Source organism: Mobula birostris, chromosome 15, assembly GCF_030028105.1.
Source record: "Mobula birostris isolate sMobBir1 chromosome 15, sMobBir1.hap1, whole genome shotgun sequence".
Classification (NCBI taxonomy): Eukaryota; Metazoa; Chordata; class Chondrichthyes; order Myliobatiformes; family Myliobatidae; genus Mobula; species Mobula birostris.
This window is the reverse complement of record NC_092384.1, coordinates 1,251,851-1,266,474: the sequence shown is the minus strand read 5'-3', so window position 1 is coordinate 1,266,474 and position 14,624 is coordinate 1,251,851. Positions and strand designations below refer to the sequence as shown.

The 14,624-nt window shown below is 43.5% G+C and overlaps 1 protein-coding gene across 4 annotated transcripts in view; it reads right to left on the bottom strand.

Moving 5' to 3' along the window:
* The window catches only part of ccdc102a (coiled-coil domain containing 102A), a 222,378-nt gene extending 215,047 nt beyond the window's left edge, over positions 1-7,331 (bottom strand). For 3 of the 4 annotated variants that reach the window (XR_011889222.1, XM_072279224.1, XM_072279226.1), the window contains exons 1-2: positions 7,229-7,331; positions 4,552-4,672 (exon numbers count right to left, since the gene is read on the bottom strand). The gene's annotated coding sequence lies outside the window, so the exon portion shown is untranslated. Of the gene's footprint in view, positions 1-4,551; positions 4,673-6,701; positions 6,771-7,228 lie in introns of those variants that run through there. The other variant, XM_072279225.1, reaches the window with a different exon arrangement.
* Positions 7,332-14,624: the final 7,293 nt, after the last annotated feature.

The following is a 14,624-nucleotide window of genomic DNA, read 5'->3' as shown; positions in this document are numbered from 1 at the left end:
CCAGGAAGGAGCTTAAGAAAGGACTTAGGAGAGCTCGAAGGGGGCATGAAAAGGCCTTGGCATGTTGGATTAAGGAGAACCCAAGGCACTCTATGCGTATGTGAAGAACAGAAGGATGACAAGAATGAAGGTGGGGCCGCTAAAGGATAAAGAAGGCAACATGTGCCTGGAGGCGGAGGAGGTTGGGGAGGTCCTGAATGGATACTTTGCTTCAGTATTCACAAGTGAAAAGGACCTTGATCAGGGTGAGGTCGAAATAGAACAGGCCTGTGTGCTGGACAACGTGGAGATTAAGGAAGAAGTGTTGGATCTTCTTAAAAACATCAAGATTGATAAGTCCCCAGGGCCGGACGTGATACACCCCAGGTTGCTGTGAGAAGTGAGAGAAGAGGTTGCTGGAGCAGTAGCTATGATCTTTGAATCCTCTTTGGCTGCAGGGGAGGTGCTGAAGGATTTGGAGAATGGCAAATGTAGTTCCCTTGTTTAAAAAAGGTAATAGGGAGAATCCAGGGAATTATAGACCAGTGAGTCTTACATCGGTGGTCTGCAAACTATTGGAAAGGACTCTTAAGGATAGGATCTACGAGCACTTGGAGAAGTACAGTCTACTCAAGGATAGTCAACATGACTTTGTGAAGGGAAAGTCATGCCTCACGAGCCTAATTGAGTGCTTTGAAGAGGTAACAAAAGAAATTGATGCGGGTAGGGTGGTAGATGTGGTCTACATGGATTTTAGCAAGGCGTTTGACAAGGTCCCCAAGGAGAGACTCATCCAGAAAGTCATGAGGCATGGGATCAGTGGAACCTTGCCTGTTTGTTTAAAAAATTGGCTTACAGGAAGAAAGCAGAGGGTAGTAGTGGAAGTAAAGTATTCTGCCTGGAGGTCGGTGACTAGTGGAGTGCCGCAAGGATCTGTCCTGGGACCTCTGCACTTTGTGATTTTTATAAGTGACCTGGATGAAGAGGTGGAAGGATAGGTGAGTAAGTTTGCAAATGACATGAAGATTGAAGGAGTTGTGGGTGGAGCTGTAGGTTGTCGAAGGTTACAAGAGGATATAGACAGGATGCAGAGTTGGGCAGAAAAGTGGCAGATGGAGTTCAATCCAGATAAGTGTGAGGTGATGCATTTTGGAAGGACAAACCAGAAGGCTGAGTACAGGGTTAATGGTCGGCTACTTAAGAGTGTGGGTGAACAAAGGGACCTTGGGGTTCAAATCCATACATCCCTCAAGGTCGCTGCACAGGTTGATAGAATAGTTAAGGTGGCCTATGGTATGCTAGGCTTCATTAATAGGGGGATTGAGTTCAAGAGTAGAGAGGTCATGTTGCAACTCTACAAATCTCTGGTGAGACCACACTTATAGAGCACTGTGTTCAGTTCTGGTCACCTCATTATAGGAAGGATGTGGAAGCTATGGAGAGGGTGCAGAGGAGATTTACCAGGATGTTGCCTGGATTGGAAAACAAGTCTTTATGAGGCAAGGTTAGCAGAGCTGGGACTTTTCTCTTTGGTGCGTAGAAGGATGAGAGGGGACTTGATAGAGATCTACAAGATTATGAGGGGCATAGATAGAGTGGATAGCCAGTACCTGTTTCCCAGGGCATGAATAGCAAACACCAGAGGGCATATGTACAAAATTAAGGGAGGGAAGTTTAGGGGAGACATCAGGAGTAAGTTTGTTAGTTTGTTTTTACACAGAGGGCTGTGGGTGCCTGGCATGACTTGCCAGGGATGGTGGTAGAGGCTAAAACATTAGGGGTATTTAAGAGCCTCTTGGACAGGGACATGGATGAAAGAAAAATAGAGGGTTATGGGGTACTGTGGGTTTAGCACTTTTTTTTTTAGGAATATATGGGTCGGCACAACATCAAGGGTACTGTGCTGTAGTATTCTAGTGTCTAGAATCTAGAGGCAGTGATTGTAATATGATTGAATTCATACTGCAACTTGAGAGGGAGAAGCACAAGTCAAATATATCAAGATCACAATGTAATAAAGGGAATTGTAGAGGCATGAGAGGAGCTTGCCCAGGTGGATTGGAGAGGGGTTTTGGCAGGGATGACAGCAGAGCAGAGGTGGCTCCAGCTTCTGGAAATAGTTCAGAAGGCACCAGATAGATATGTCCCACAGAAGTTGTTCTCAAATGGCAGGAATGCACAACCGTGGCTGGCATGGGAAGCTGAAAGCCAAGGAAAGGGCATATAATCTTACAAAAGTGAGTGGGAAGTTAGATGATTGGGAAGTTTTTAAAATCCAACAAAAGGCAACTAAAAGACCGTAACAGCAGGAATTCTGCAGATGCTGGAAATTCAAGCAACACACAAAGTTGCTGGTGAACGCAGCAGGCCAAGCAGCACCTGTAGGAAGAGGTGCAGTCGACGTTTCAGGTTGAGACCCTTCGTCAGGACTAACTGAAGGAAGAGTGAGTAAGGGACTTGAAAGTAGATTTGAAAGGAAGCACCGGACGCAGTATATCACCCCAATATATAAAAGGCCACATCGGGAGCAAATGCTCCCAATGTGGCCTTTTATATATTGGCAAGACCCGACGCAGACTGGGAAACCGCTTTGCTGAACATCTATGCTCTGTCCGCCAGAGAAAGCAGGATCTCCCAGTGGCCACACATTTTAATTCCACATCCCATTCCCATTCTGACATGTCTATCCACAGCCTCCTCTACTGTAAAGATGAAGCCACTCTCAGGTTGGAGGAACAACACCTTATATTCCGTCTGGGTAGCCTCCAACCTGATGGCATGAACATCGACTTCTCTAACTTCCGCTAAGGCCCCACCTCCCCCTCGTACCCCACCTGTTACTCATTTTTATGCACACGTTCTTTCTCACCCTCCTTTTTCTCCCTCTGAATATACCTCTTGCCCATCCTCTGGGTCTCCCCCCCCCCCCCCCCCATCTTTCTTCCCGGACCTCCTGTCCCATGATCCTCTCGTATCCCCTTTTGCCTATCACCTGTCCAGCTCTTGGCTCTATCCCTCCCTCCCTCCCCCCCACCCCCCGTCTTCTCCTATTATTTTGGATCTCCCCCTCCCCCTCCAACTTTCAAATCCCTTACTCACTCTTCCTTCAGTTAGTCCTGACGAAGGGTCTCGGCCTGAAACATTGACTGCACCTCTTCCTACAGATGCTGCTTGGCCTGCTGCATTCACCAGCAACTTTGATGTGTGTTGCTTAAAATACCATAAGGGAAAAGATGAAATATGAGGGCAAACTAGCCAATAAAATAAAGCAGGATATTAAAAGTTTTTTCAGATACACAAAGGGTAAAACGCAGGTGACAGTTGATAGAGGACCACTGGAAAATGATGTTGACAAGGTAGTAATGGTGGACAAAGAAAAGGCAGATGAATTTAACAAGTATTTCACTGTGGAAGACACTAGCGATATGCCAGAGGTCTGTGAGTGTCAAGGAGCAGAAGTGAGTGAGATTCCTATTACAAAATAAAAAGTGTTAGGCAAACTGAAAGGTTTTCCCGTGGATAATTCACCTGGACCAGATTAACTAGATCCAAGAGTTCTGAAAGAGGAGGTTGAAGAGATAACAGATGCATAGATTATGATCTTTCAAGAATCACTTGATTCTGGCATGGTTCTGGAAGACTGGAAAATTGCAAATGTCACTCCACTCTTTAAGGGGGGGGGGGGGGGGGGGGAGGCAAAAGAAAGGCCAGTCAGCCTAACCTGAGTGGTTGTGAAAGTTCTGAGTCCATTATTAAGGATGAGGTTTTAGGTTACTTGCAGACTAATGATAAAATAAGTCAAAGTCAGCATGGTTTCAGTAAAGGGAACTCTTGCCTGACAAATCTGTTAAGTTATTCGAGGAACTAATAAGCAGGGTGGACAAAGGAGAGGCCATGGACGCCATTTACGTGGATAACAAACTGTAAAAGAAAATGTCAAAGCATTCTGTAAGTATTTTAAGAGATTTTAAGAGTAACCAGGTTTATCACCAACAGAATCAACAAACTCATTCGTAAGGCCAGTGATGTTGTGGGGATGGAACTGGACTCTCTCACGGAGGTGTCTGAAAAGAGGATGCTGTCTAAGTTGCATGCCATCTTGGACAATGTCTCCCATCCACTACATAATGTACTGTGGGCACAGGAGTACATTCAGCCAGAGACTCATTCCACCAAGATGCAACACAGAGTGTCATAGGAAGTCATTCCTGCCTGTGGCTATCAAACTTTACAACTCCTCCCTTGGAGGGTCAGACACCCTGAGCCAATAGGCTGGTCCTGGACTTATTTCCTGGCATAATTTACATATTACTATTTAACTATTTATGGTTTTATTACTATTTATTATTTATGGTGCAACTGTAACAAAAAACAATTTCCCACAGGATCAATGAAGTATGACTATGACACAGTGTCACATTCTCCTGCTATGGATGACTCTTGAATTCCCTTTCTACTCCAAATTAGAGGAGGAAATAATTACACAGGGGACTTTATTCCACTTCAAACACAATCCAGTATACTTTTGCAAGAATTACAGCAGTAAAGAAAATTAAAATCACAAGCTCTTACTCCAATGATCCTCTTCACTGAAGCCCTTGTACTAAATACCTGTCGATAACACAGACAGCACTCAGTGTTTTCTCCGGCTGACTTTTTTTCCCCCACAATCCTATCAAAACAGACAAGTCATCTGTAGAAAGAAAAAGAGTTAACATTTCAGGAGCATTGAACAACAATTCTGTGCTTGAATAGAATATCCCACTGACTGACGAAGGCCAGCATACCAAAAAGAATCCCTCACCACTGTCTACCTGTGATGTCACTTTCTGGACGACATACATTCTCAATGTCATATGCACTGTTGGATACAACTGTTTAATTCTTAGATTAGACAATTTTTATTTCCTCTGCAATGAAAGTGAAAACAGATCTCCACAAAGTGATCTAAATTATTTACAAATATAAAACACAAAATAATTGATTGCATAAGTATTCACCTCCCCCCCATTAATACGACTCCCCAAATCATCACTGGTGCAGCCAATTGGTTTCTGAAGTCACATAATTAGCTAAATGGAGATCACCTCTGTGAGGTCAAGGTGTTTCAATTGATTGTCATAAAAATACATCTATATCTGTAAGGTCCAACTGCTGGAGAGTCAGTATCCTGGCAAAAACTACACCATGAAGACAAAAGAACACTCCAAGCAACTCCATGAGAAGATTATTGAAAGGCACAAGTCAGAAGATGGATACAAAAAGTTTCCAAGACACTGATTATTATCCCTTGGAGTACAGTTGTCAATCATCAAGAGATGGAAAGTACATGACACAGCTGTAAATCTGCCCAGAGCAGGCCATCCTCAAAAACTGAGTGACCATGCAAGAAGGGGACTGGTGAGGAAGGCCAAGAGACCTATAACAACTCTGGAGGAGTTACAAGCTTCAGTGGCTGAAATGGGAGAGGCTGTGCATACAACTGTTGCTTGGGGTGCTTCACCAGTCATAGCTTTATGGGAGAGTGGCAAAGAGAAAGCCACTATTAGAGAAAAAAAACTAACATGAAATCTCAGCTGGAGTTTGCCATAAGGCATGTGGGAGACTCTGAAGTCAGCTGGAAGAAGATCCTATGGTCTGAAGAAACCAAAACTGAGCAGCTTGGCCATCAGACTAAACACTGTTTGGTGTAAGCAGAACACCACACATCATCAAAAACACGCCACTCCTACTACAAAGCGTGATGGTGGCTGCATCATGCTGTGGGATCCGTCACTGCAGCAGGCCCTGGGAGGCTTGTGAAATGAATACAGCAAAATACAGGGAAATCCTGGAGGAAAACCTGATGCAGTCTGCAGTGACTGGGGAGAAGATTTGTTTTCCAGCAAGACAATGACCCCAAGCTTAAAGCCAAAGCTACACAGAAATGGCTTCAAAACAACAAATTTAATATCCTGGAGGGGCCGAGTCAGAGTCCAGACCTCAGACCTCAATCCAACTGAGTGTGTGTGGCTGGACTTCAAAAGGGCAGTTCAATCACAATCCCCATGCAATTTCAGAGTTGAGCAGTTTTCTAAAGAAGAATGGGTGAAAATTGCAGTGTCCAGATGTGCAAAGCTGAGACACCTATCCACACACACTCCAAGCTGTAATTGCTGTCAAAGGTGCATCTTCTAAATACTGACTTGAAGGGGGTAAATACTTATGCAATAAAATATTGTTTTATATTTGTAATTAATTTAAATCACTTTGTCAAGATCTATTTTCACTTTGACACAGTCTCACTTCCCAGTGGCACAGACACTTTCTTGGTATCTTAATTCTATCTCTTCCATGATTATCACTTTTGCACTCCTTGTTCAAAGTCAAAATTCACTGTTTATTGTATGCTCAAGTACATTTATGCACAGATATAATGAAAAACTAACTTGCAGCATCGTTACAGGCATATAGCACCACACCAGCAGCATTTACAAAGTAAACAAATTAATGGTAAATTAAAGGTCTATGAGTGCAAAGTGATCAAAGTATTGCGATAGGGGTAGTGATTAGGGTCTTGTCGGTTTGTTCAGGAAACGACTTTTTGTTTTAGTTGTTCTATACATTGTAAGTTCCTCCAGCCTTCTGTGTGTGTTGCTCAGATTTGCAGCATCTGCAGATTTTTTTTTCTTGCTTGTGGTTTTATATAGTGTTGTGCTTTATCGCCACAACTGATTACTCACTGAGTTTTCTCCAGCAAGTTCGGTGAGTTTTAGTCGAGCAAAAAACTTCATTATTGTCAATGAGAAACTCATCGGAATCTGAAAATGAATATCATGTACCATGTATTTATCCAAATCACTGGGTTCTACCACCCCACCATCCCCACACCTCCCCCCACCCCCAATCCTGTAGCGCCCGGGACTGGGAGCTGGTGGAGCCTGGTTGCTGGTCAACTACTGCTACAGTCCCATCTCTTCCGTGGAAGGGTAGCCAACTAAGACCACGAACTCCCTCGGTTAATAGCAGGGGACCGTAGCATTATAAAAAAGTTTGTGAACCCCTGCTTCCGTGGCACAGCGGAGACCCAGGTAACTTGGGCGATGGGATGAGGCGGTATGCACCCGCCGGCCCGGCAAATCACGGCACCCTCTACCCTGAACCCAAAATCAACCCCTTCCCCAGCGCCGGGCTCCGGACCAGCGAGACAGAGAGACCCCGCCCCCAGCCCACCAGACTCTGACTTTCATCCGGAACTAATCTGACTCACCAGCACCCCACCACTTGCCGAAGTCCCCTCAGTCTCAGCAGCCAAACTCCAGCAACTCCGGCCCGCCGAACAGCCTGAAGGCCCGGCGCAGGCGATCGGACCGCTCCCCCAATCAGATGATCGAGCGCCTGGCCATCTGGAAGACCGCCGTGTCAGTCTACCAATCAGCTAAGGGCGCTGCACTTCAGATGACCAATCACCTGGAGGCGCATCAAACTCCTGTAAAGCGTTCGTTCTCTCCCCAGTCAATCAGATGGGAGAGTGATGACCCAACCTGCCAATCAGTTGGCGGAGCGCCGGGCCAGCTCACCAATTAACCGTTCGAGTACCGGGCTCACACTGGACTTACCTGCTCCGTGGTCTTCCCTGAGCCTGAAACGATAACCGCGAGGAGCGCACGTATGTAATCCTGCGTATTATCCATGGGTCGGCAACCGGGTGAAGGCCAGTGTCAGAACGCATTGGCCCCGACACTTCTCTTGGTCACCCCACATGGAGCCAAGCTTCATCCATCCCGCCACAGAATCTCCGCCCCAAATCTTGACAATTCCCCTCCTCACTGATGTCGCACAACCTGTTGACTTCATCCAGCAGGTAATAACATAACGCATTGAGCATAATTGGGCTATTCTGTCTCTCCAGTCTGCTCTGCCATTTTACCATGGCAGATCTATTTTCGCTCTCAACTCATTTCCATTCCTTTTCCCCATAACATTTAATGCCGAGACGAATCAAAAACTTTAAATACACCTTATCACCTGGTCTCGACGGCTCTGTGGCAACGAATTCCACAGATTCAACATTCTCTGGTTAAAGAAATATCTCATCTCCGTTCTGAATGGACACCCACTTTTCCGGGGTTATGCACGCTGGTTCTAAACTCCCCTACTACAGGAAACATCCTCTTCACAACCACACTTTCAAGGTCTTTCAAGATTCGATAGAGTTCAGTGAGATCGACCCTTATTCGTCTAATTTCCAGCGTGTACAGGCCCAGAACCATCAAATGATCCTCACAGGATAAGCCTGTCATTCCTTGAATTCTTCTGGTGAACCTTCTCTGAACTCTCCAATAACAGCATGTCATTTCTTAGATAAGATGCCTGATAAAGCCACAGCATTACATCCTTTCTTTTATATTCTAATCTTCCCAAAATGAATACTAATACTGTATTACACATGACTTCCTCACCCCTGACTAGAATATAAAAGCAAGGAGATAATGCTGAGGCTTTATAAAATACTAGACAGGCAATACTTGGGGTATTGTCAACAGTTTGTATCTAAATGTGTGTAGTATAAGAAATAAGGTGGATGATCTTGTTCTGCTATTACAGATGATGTTGTGGCCATCACTGAATCGTGGCTGAAGGATGGTTGTAGTTGGGAGCTGAATGTCCAAGGTTACACGTTGTATAGGAGGGATAGGAAGGTAGAAAGAGGGGGTGGGGTGGCTCTACTGGTAAAGAATGGCATCAAATCAGTAGAAAGATGTGACATTGGATCGGAAGAGGTTGAATCCTTGTGGGTTGAGTTGAGAAATTGCATGGGTACAAGGACATTGATGGCAGTTACATACAGATTACAACAGGAAATAGAAAAGGTGTGTCAATGTAATGGTAGTCAAGGGAGATTTTAAACACACAGGTCAATTGGGGAAAATCAGGTTGGTAATGTATCTCAGAGAGTGAGTTTGTTGAATGCATAAGAGATGGCTTTTTACAGCAGTTTGTCATTGAACCTACAAGGAGATAAGCTATACTGGATTCAGTGTTATGTAATGAACCGGAGGCAATTAGGGAGCTTAAGGTAAAAGAACCCTAAGGAACCAGTGATCACAATATGATTGAGTTCAACTTGATAGGGAGAAAGTAAAGTTTGATGTAGCAATATTTTAGTGGAGTAAGGGAAATTATGGTGGTATGAGAGAGGAGCTGACTAACGTAAAATAGAAGGAGCTACAGGCAGGGATGTCAGCAGAGCAGCAATGGCATGCATTTCTGGGGAAATGAGGAAGGTGCAGGACATAGGTATTCCAAAAATGAAGAAATACTCAAATGGTAAAATAGTGCAACCATGGCTGACAATGGAAATCAAAGCTATTGTAAAAGCAAAAGAAAGGGCACACAACAAAGCAAAAATTAATGGGTAGAGGACTGGGAAGTTTTTAAAAATACAGAGCAACAAAAAAATCATTAGAAGGGAAAAGATGAAATATGAAAGCAAGCTAGCAAATAATATCAAAGTGGATAGTAAAAGTTTTTTTTCAAGTATGTTAAAAATAAATGAGAAATAGTGGATATAGGACTGCTAGAAAATGAGGCAGGAGAAATAATAACAGGGGACAAAGAGGTGGCTGATGACTTAAATGAGTATTTTGCATCAGTCTTCACTGTGGAGGACACCAACAGTACACCTGATGTTGTAGCGTGTGAAGGAAAAGAAGTGGGTGCAGTTACTATTACAAGAGAGAAGGTGCTCAAAAAGCTGAAAGACCTAAAGGTACGCAAGTCACCCAGACCAGATGAACTGCACCCTAGGGTTCTGAAAGAGGTAGTGTTAGAGATTGAGGTGACATTAGAAATGATCTTTCAAAGATCACTGGACTCTGGTATGGTGTCAGTGGACTGGAAAATCAATGCTTTCCTTAAAGAAAGGAGGAAGGCAGAAGAAAGGAAATTATAGACCAGTTAGCTTGACCTCAGTGGTTGGGAAGATGTTAGTCAATTGTTAACGATGAGGTGATGGAGTACTTGGTGACACAGGGCAAGATCGTACAAAGCCATCATGGTTTCCCTCAGGGAAAATCCTGCCTGATGAACCTGGTGGAATTCTTTGAGGAGATTACAGTAGGATAGATCAAGGGGATGCAGTGGATGTTGTATATTTGGGCTTTCAGAAGGCCTTTGACAAGGTGCTACACATGAATCTGCTCACCAATTTAAGACCCCATGGTATTGCAGGAAAGTTACTAACATGGTGACATCATAGAACCATAGAAACTACAGCACAGAAACAGGCCCTTTGGCCCTTCTTGGCTGTGCCGAACCATTTTCTGCCTAGTCCCACTGACCTGCACACGGACTATATCCCTCCATACACCTCCCATCCATGTATCTGTCCAATTTATTCTTAAATGTTAAAAAAAACCTGCATTTACCACCTCGTCTGGCAGCTCATTCCATACTCCCACCACTCTAAAGCCCCCCCCCCCAATGTTCCCTTTAAACTTATCCTCCCCCCTCACCCTTAACCCATGTCCTCTGGTTTTTTTTCTGTCCTTGCCTCAGTGGAAAACGCCTGCTTGCATTCACTCTATCTATACCCATCATAATTTTATGTACCTCTATCAAACCTCTATCCTAAAGGGATTGGACAGGCTAGATGCAGGAAGGTTGTTCCCGATGTTGGGGAAGTCCAGAACAAGGGGTCACAGTTTGAGGATAAAGGGGAAGCCTTTTAGGACTGAGATTAGGAGAAACTTCTTCACACAGAGTGGTGAATCTGTGGAATTCTCTGCCACAGGAAACAGTTGAGGCCAGTTCATTGGCTATATTTGAGAGGGAGTTAGATATGGCCCTTGTGGCTACGGGGATCAGGGGGTATGGAGATAAGGCTGGGGCAGGGTTCTGAGTTGGATGATCAGCCATGATCATAATAAATGGCGGTGTAGGCTCAAAGGGCCAAATGGCCTACTCCTGCACCTATTTTCTATGTTTCTATGTTTCTAAACCTCCCCTCATTCTTCTACGCTCCAGGGAATAATGTCCTAACCTATTCAACCTTTCTCTGTAACTGAGTTTCTCAAGTCCCGGCAACATCCTTGTAAACCTTCTCTGTACTCTTTCAACCTTATTTATATCCTTCCTGTAATTTGGTGACCAAAACTGAACACATATTCCAGATTCAGCCTCACCAATGCCTTATACAACCTCATCATAACATTCCAGCTCTTATACTCAATACTTCGATTAATAAAGGCCAATGTACCAAAAGCTCTCTTTACGACCCTATCTACCTGTGACGACACTTTTAGGGAATTTTGTATCTGTATTCCCAGATCCCTCATTAGCTGATTGGTAGGAGGCAGCAAGTGGGGATGAAAGAATCCTTTTCTGGTTGGCTGGCAGAAACTAGTGGTGACTAGTGGTGTTCCACAGGGGTCAGTGTTGGGACCATTTCTTTTAATGCTGGATATAAATGATAGATGATGGAATAGATGGCTTTGTTGCCAAGTTTGCAGATGATATGAAGATTGGTGACCCAACCTGCAAGTTAACCTTTAGGGTATTCTGCACAAGGACTCCCAAGTACCTCCGCACCTCAGATTCCTGAATTTTCTCTGAGTTTAGAAAATAGTCCACACATTTATTTCTACTACCAAAGTGCATAACTATGCATTTTCCAACATTGTATTTCATATGCCACCTTCTTACCCACTCTCCTAATCTGTCTCAGTCCTTCTGCAACCTACCTGTTTCCTCAACACTACCTGCCCCTCCACCAATCTTCATATCATCTGCAAACTTGGCAACAAAGCCATCTATTCCATCATCTATCATTTATATCCAGCATTAAAAGAAGTGGTCCCAACACCAACCCCTGTGGAACACCAATAGTCACTCGTAGCCAACCATAAAAGGATCCTTTTATTCCCACTCACTGCCTCCTACCAATCAGCCAATGCTCTAACCATGTTAGTAACTTTCCTGTAATACCATGGGCTCTTAAATTGGTAAGAAGCCTAATGTGTTGCACCTTGTCAAAGACCTTCTGAAAGTCCAAATATACAACATCCACTGCATCCCCTTTATCTATTCTACTTGTAATATCCTCAAAGAATTCCAACAGGTTCGTCAGGCAGGATTTTCCCTGAAAGAAAGCATGCTGACTTTGTTCTATCTTATCCAGTGTCACCAAGAACTCCCTCACCTAATCCTTAACAATTGACTAACACCTTCCCAACCACTGAAGTCAGGCTAACTGGTCTATAATTTCCTTTCTGCTGCCTTCCTCCTTTCTTTCAGAGTGGAGTGACATTTGCAATTTTCTAGTCCTGTGGTGCCATGCCAGAGACCAATGATTTTTGAAAGATCATTTCTAATGCCACCTCAATCTCTAATGCTACCCCTTTTAGAACCCTAGGGTGACTTATGTGCCTTTAGGTCTTTCAGCTTTTTGAGCACCTTCTCTTGTAATGGTAACTGCACCCACTTCTCTTCCTTCATACACTACATCAGGCATTCTGCTAGTCTCTTCCACAGTGAATACTCATTTATTTCATCAGCCTCCTCCTTGTCCCCAGTTATTATTTCCCCTGCCTCATTCTCTAGCGGTCCTATATCCACTATCATTTCTCTTTTAATTTTAACATACTTAAAAAAACTTTTCTGATCCACGTTGATATTATTTGCTAGCTTGCTTTCATATTTCATCTTTTACCTTCTAATGATTTTTTTTAATTGCTCTGCAGGTTTTTAAAAAACTTCCCAATCCTCTATCTTCCCACTAATTTTTGCTTTGTTGTATGCCCTTTCTTTTTCTTTTACATTGGCTTTCCTTGTCAGCCATGGTTGTGCTATTCAAATGCACGTAGCTTTCAGGATAAGGTGGACGATCTCGTGGCGCAATTAGAGATTGGTCGGTGTGACATGGGCATCACTGAGTCATGACAGAAAGACTATAAATGGCAGCTTAACATCTAAGAATATACTTTGTTTCAAAAGGACCGGCAGAAAGGCCTAGGCGATGGTGTGGCTCTGTTGCCAAGAGATGGAATCATATCTTTAGAAAGAGTGACATGGGGCCAGAAAACTTTGAATCTCTGTGGGTGGAGTTAAGAAATTACAGGGGTAAAAAACCATTATGGGAATCATATATAGACCTCCAAACAGTAGCCAAGACATGGGGTTGAGATTGCAAAGGGAGCTGGAAAAGGTGTGTACTAAGGGTTACGACACAATTGAAATGGAGGAGTTCAATATGCAAGGTGACGAGGAAAATCAGGTTGGTGTCGGATCGCCAGAGAGGGAATTTTTTGAATGCCTACAAGATGGCTTTTTAGAGCAGCCTGTGCTTGACCCTTCTCAGAGAAAGGCTATTTTAGATTAGGTGTTGTGTAATAACCCAGATCTTATTAGGGAGCTTAAGATATAGGAACCCTTGGGAGGCAGTGGTTAGAATATGATTGATTTCATTCTGCAGTTTGAGGGGGAGAAGCATATCTCACATGAATCAGTATCACAATGGAATAAAGGGAATTACAGGGGCATGAGAGGAGTTTGCCTCAGTGGATCACAGGAGAATATTGGCAGGGATGACAGCAGAGCAGAAACAGCTGAAGTTTCTGGGAATAGTTCACAAGGCACAAGATAGATATGTCCCACAGAGGAAGAACTTCTCAAATAGCAGGGGTAGGCAACCATGGCTGACAAAAGAATGTAATAACAGAATAAAAGCCAAGGAAAGTGCATATGAGGTAGCAAAAGTGAGTTGGAAGTTGGATTAGGAAGCTTTTAAAATCCAACAAAATGCAACTTAAAAAAAAAGCTATAAAAAGGACAAAGATTAAATATGAGGGCAGACTAGCTAGTAATATAAAGCAGAATACCAAAATTTTTTCCAGTTACGTCACTTCACTCTTTAAGGGAGGAAGGCAAATGAAAGGAAATTAGGGGCCAGTTAGTCTAACCTCAGTGATTGGGAAGCATTGGAGTCTATTATTAATGACAAGGGGTCGAGGTACTTGGAGTCTAATGATAAAATAAGTCAACATCAGCATGGACTAAGGAGAGGCAGTGAATGTCATTTACTTGGATTTTCAGAATGCATTTGATGAGGTGCCACACATGAGGCCGCTTAACAAGGTAAAATCCTATGGCATTTCAGGAAAGATACTGGCATGGATAGCAGAATGGCTGACAGGTAGGAGTCAGCAAGTGCAAATAAAAGGAGCCTTTTCTGGTTGGCTGTCAGTGACTAGTGGTGTTCCTCAGGGGTCAGTATTGGGACTGCTACTTTTCACATTGTTTGTCAATGATTTGGATACTTGAATTGACAGCTTTGTGGCAAAGTTTACAGATGATGCAAAGGTAGGTGGTGAGGTAGGTACTGCTGAGGAAGCAATGTGATTGCAGCAGGACTTAGACAAATTGGAATAACGGGAAAAAAATGGCAGATAGAATAGTGTTGGAAGTGTACAATAATGCATTTTGGTATATGGAACAAAAGTACAGACTATTATCTAAATGGGGAGAAGGCTTAAACATCACAGGTGCAGAGGGACTTGGGAGTCATTCAAGACTGCTAAATGGTTTATTTACAGGTTGAGACCTCAGTAAAAATGGCAAATGTAATGTTGGCAGTTATTTAAGAAGTGGAGGGATGGGTAAGTAAA